This window comes from Patiria miniata, unplaced genomic scaffold (genome assembly GCF_015706575.1).
Source record: "Patiria miniata isolate m_02_andy unplaced genomic scaffold, ASM1570657v1 HiC_scaffold_18, whole genome shotgun sequence".
In the NCBI taxonomy this organism is placed as follows: Eukaryota; Metazoa; Echinodermata; class Asteroidea; order Valvatida; family Asterinidae; genus Patiria; species Patiria miniata.
Window position 1 is genome coordinate 9,712,091 of NW_024037056.1, and position 5,565 is coordinate 9,717,655.

The following is a 5,565-nucleotide window of genomic DNA, read 5'->3' on the forward strand; positions in this document are numbered from 1 at the left end:
CACGTACAGTGCAACACCGCCACCTGTCCTATTTTGTCTATTTTTCTTAACGCATGAGTAATCTTTTATGTGCATATCAGGACTCTGATCATTTAACCATGTTTCACTAAAACCAATCACATGGAATTGGAAGTTAAGAATATTTATGAAATCAATCATTTGGTCAAAATTTTTAGCGAGGCTTCGAACATTCTGGTGAAGACATGAAAAAGTATTTCGACAATTATCCATTTCAGTCAATTATCCATTTCAGTCCCAGTGTGACTTGCATACATGCCTATAGACGGTAGTACGTCTTCCCTCTGAGTGGAGAGTGGAGGTTTACTATCAAGGCCAATGGGGTATTGTATGTCACGACACGTGGAGCATAAACAAGTCAAATGTAGTCTGTCGACAGCTTGGATACTTACCTCCTTTGATAGACTCACACCACCACTTCGCACCGATACTCCTTGATGATGTTGTATGTACTGGAAGTGAAGCCTATTGATCAGTGCAGTCACAGTGGATGGGGGAATTGAGCACGCATTGTTTGTTTTTTCAGACTCTCCATAAGTTTTGTACACGTTTTTCTTCCACCCATACACTTCGGCACTTTCTCAAATCCAATCGACTTCAGACTTGGTACACACATAGACCACGACACAGAGATGGTCCCACAAGATTTGTGTTATGGAAGAATCTTTTAAAGCATTCAGAGCTCGGTTGTTGGAGAGTTTTAGCAATTTTTAATTGTTATAGCATGTGACCCGTTTTGTAGGGTTTTGTCATTTTTATCAGCCCTTTTTTCAGCCCTTTTTATCAGCTCCTTTTATTTTTCCTTTTTACCTGGATGGGAATTCCAATTGATTTTAGTCCTGTTTTTTTGTGTAATTTGTATTTGTTGTCACATGGGGCTCGTTTTGTAGGGTTTTGCAATTTTTATCAGCCTTTTTAACCCCTTTTCTCAGCTTGTTTTAGCCCTTTTCATAAGCCCATTTTTTCGGACCTTTTTACTTGGATGGAAATTCCAATTGTCTTTTGTCCTGTTTATACAGTTCTGAGGGTGGCCATTGTTTTGGGACGTTTGTTCTTTTTGGTGTGGAGGGGGTCTTGTCGATATTTTTCTTTTTTTCATTTCGGTTATCAATATCGATTTTTATCCGAACCTTTGTAATTTTACCTTAAATGTAATCAGGGGTATGGATGAGCACATCATTTGATGACAGTTTTTATACTTTTGTTCATTCCGTGACAGCCCCTGCTTACATTTAAGATTGTAATGTCTAAAGATTTAAAATAAATAAAAATAAAATAGTTATCTTCACGTCATCTAGTGTCAGTTTACAGAGTCATTTCAAACAGCCGAAACAGTTGCTGTTTGTCCAAAAACACTCATCTAGTGGTAATATATTTTTTTTCAGGCTCCTGTTTGAGTGGGTGTGACTCCGGCCCTCATGGACCGTGCTATTGCGATAATCTGTGTATGGGGCTCGACGACTGCTGTGCGGATTATGTCAACCATTGTTATGCTGCGGGGACTACCACGTCGCATACCAACTTTGGTAAGTAATGTTGGCTCACTGGCAGATCACAAGGGGTTAGGTTTGTGTCTTATCACCTTTATTGTTTTCTTTGTACACTAGTGATTTTTGTCCTGAAAATATATCATCTGTCACGACAAAACATGCTGATGACACCGCCTCACCTGGGCTGATCACCAATAATTCTGAGGCGGAGTACATGTATTGGTATGATATAAATTAATTTGTCGAGTGGTGCGACAGAAATCATCTGATTATAAATGTACAGAAAACCAAAAAGATTATATTTCATTTTCGGAGGACCAACCATAAAGGAACTGGTTGAAATTGACAATACAGATGTCGAAATTGTCAGGTGGTATAGAGGTTGGTCGTTGTGTGTGGTGATCCAGCACAGGTTACACTCTCAAAACATGCCAGTTTTGTTGGTGAGAAAAGTTGGTTAAGATTTAAACCAACAATGTGTACATTTCTCCAATTTGAGCAATGTTGGGTACATTTTCTAAACGTTGGGTAAAATTGGTTCATTTTTGCAACCTATTTTTTTTAAACCAACTGTTGTGTGGTTCATCTGGTAATCGACGGTTTGTAAAAATTAGTCATTTTACCCAAAGTTGATTAGATTTAACCTCATTTAACCAACGTTGGGTATATTAACTCATTTTAATCAACCGTTGATTAACAGGTGAACCATACAACAGTTAAAAAATGGTTAAAAAGTGAATCAATTTTACCAACGTTTGGTAAAATGTACCCAACATTGGCCAAATTGGAGAAATTTATACATTGTTGGTTAAATTGTAACCAACTTTTTTTCCCAACCAAATTTGAAAACATGTTTTGAGAGTGTATCGGTGAGTCGTCACGGTCCCAATAGTACGGCAGGAGAAATGGGTTCCCATGCATCCCCCTAAAACAAAATTCCAAGATGGTTTTTAGAATCCTATGACATCTGATTAAAGAATTTTGATGTTGCCTGCAAAAAAGTCCATTATGCCCTAATTTGCATATTTTTAAGATGGCTTCAGTGCAAATAATTAAAACGCTAAATGTCATATGTCAGTGACTAATGAGCCGATTTTGATGATCTTGGTGTCAAAATTATGAATATCTGGGGTGCTGAATCGATTTTCGAGGTTTTTCAAATAGCTGGAGGTCAAGGTCATTTTGGTAAGAAAAAATGGGTCATTTTCATTTTCCATCGGCATTATTTTTAACCTAGCTCCCATAGATATGGAGGCTTACTTATTGCTTTAACAAATGTCCACATTATCCCAACTACCAAATCCATTCAATAAAAAATGATGTGGCATTTTAATCTGGAGTTATGGCTCAATATTTGACACCAGCGCCTAAGTTTTGGATATGTACCCAATAATATGAAAATCTTCAAAATATAGCCAGTGGATAAAAACCCTACAGTTATATTTATCTTTTAGGGTCATGAAATCGGTTGATGGCGGTTTAGAAGTAATCAGAGGTCATTTTATTGCTCCAAGAACAAGGGTCAAGGGCATTTTATTTAAAAAATACTTCATTGTTTTAATTTCCGACATGCACCATTTTTGTCGAACTCCCATTGATATGGTAACAAAAGCTTATTGTTAAGTATTTTTTTTTATTTACCCAATGACAATTTTATGTCGACATTATGGTTGGCCATGATCTTCAAGGTCATAGGATGTGTCAATTTGTGGTCTTCATTATTGTGTTAAGGTCGTCTTCAAGGTCATAGGATGGGAAAATATTGAAGTAAAACTTAGCACATAGACCACGTTGCTCTCTTGCTGGCCCTCTTCGTTTTCAGCAGCATCAGTGTCTAACGGATCAACGAGTGATGGGAGCAAGATAGGGCCAATTGATTAGACAGGCTCCAGTACCCCTCAACTGTCTTCAGCCACCCTTGACCCTCATCATACGGTTTTGTCCTCAAAATTAGGGTCAGCAGCACGCCTGTAGCCTGCGATTAGGTGGTTGACGCGCTGCACATGAGGGATGAGTGAGTTATGGCAGGGATGCAGACATACATGCCAACCTTCCACTTGTTAACTTGTGGTCCTCTCCCTCAGCAGCTTGCTTCTCACCACATTTACATATATAGTCTCAAGCGCTTGACCACAAATGGCGCAGGTGAAAACCTCCAACTGCTACTGCACCTCTAGGGCCACCCTCCATGTCACGCCGACCTGCACACTTCATAATTTATGATCACTACGTGAACCACTATGAATTTAAAAGAGCACTTGCATGTGACTATACAATTGTTGTTATGCAAATATGATTTGCCTGAAAGCCTTGTGGAACTTGGTGTTCTTCTGGAGCTTCTTCAGTGGCGCCACCTTCCCCTTGCCCTTGAAAGCACTGGGTATTCCCGATCATAATACAGCTTACGTTCATGTATTGATGTCCAATATACCGGTTCTCCTCTGGTTCAAATATGGCATCACCAACTGGCCAGGCACCGCGCGAACGCGCAAGCCCATACTGGTACTGGGCAAATTCTGGCAAACATTGTGCCAGTTCTGTTGTAGTTGTAAGCTCTCCCATAATTACTGCCAACATCCCACCCTTTACTTACTACAGTTTGGTACCCTAAAACCTTCAACGGAGACATCAGAGAACAGGAAATTTAACAGACAAAGGATCCAAACAACAAGGAAACAAATAAGCAAACAAGAACTCAGAAACAGTTCGATTTTTTTTGTGATTATATGCATGTCAAGACATTTGCATTTTGTTCATTAAATTGAACATGTCGTGTTTCATTACAAAACTGTGATTCGTTACAGCTGTTGTCCGTCTTGCTGATGGTAACACGCCGCATGAAGGGAGAGTGGAAGTATTCTACCGATGCGAATGGGGTACTATCTGTGGTAGACACTGGGGCATTGAGGAGGCTAATGTCGTCTGTCGACAGCTCGGTTACCCTTCTGCAACTCAGGCCTGGCGAAGGGCTCACTTTGGTCAAGGATCAGGACCAATTCTCCTGAACAATGTTGTGTGTCATGGCAGTGAATCAAGTATTGACCGTTGCGATCGTACTGAATGGTACGATCACGTTTGTTCGTATCACTCCTTTGATGTTGGAGTGACATGTAACGAGACCTCTGCCAATCCCGGTAGGTACATCTCTCCTTTAGCAAAAGAATCCAGATATAATTTTTTAATCAACGTGTGCTGCTTTACAATCTAATTGTTTTTTGAAAGGTTTCATCAGCAGTCTTAATTTCAAATCAATCTTTTGTATTTTAATTTCAGTTCCAGTTCGACTCACCAATGGCAGCTTCCCGTATGAGGGTCGTATAGAAATATACCACGATGGTCAGTGGGGCACTGTCTGTGACGATGGCTGGAGCATTGAAGATGCCAACGTCATCTGTCGGCAACTCGGCTACCCTCCTGCATCACAGGCCTGGCAGGGTAGTCACTTTGGTGAAGGATCAGGACCGATTCTCCTGCGTAATGTTGCTTGCAATGGCACCGAATCACACATTGAGCTATGTGAACACAGTGGGTGGTTCAATCACAGCTGCAGTCATGCAGAAGATGCCGGAGTGACTTGTGGGGAGAAACTCATTGTCAATACCTCTTCACCAGGTATATACTTGAGTTGATTTATTTATTAAACTATATACACCTTATTCTGCCATAATGAACAATTCTTACTTAATTGAAATCATCAAATAATCCGCAGTTGTACAAGAAAGAAAGGCAATTTCAAAGTAGCTTTTCAAGATAATCTTGCTGTATATATACATTGCTGCCTAAAACCTGACAAATACCTGGTAAAACCCAATGAAATTCAATGCTGCTGAAAACAATAACTGGGTCTTCTATAATCCTGAATTAATTTACATTCAAGTAAGTAAGTATTTACATTTAACATTTGGCTGCAGTCGGTGAGTCACGTGGACAATAATGCACCTAAATATGTCACCACAAAATCTATGTTTGTCATTTCTCAGTGCATTTCAGCCTAGGTATAAGGGACAAACACAATGTACATTCGTGTGACTATTTTAAGAACTTGCCAAGGGCTGAC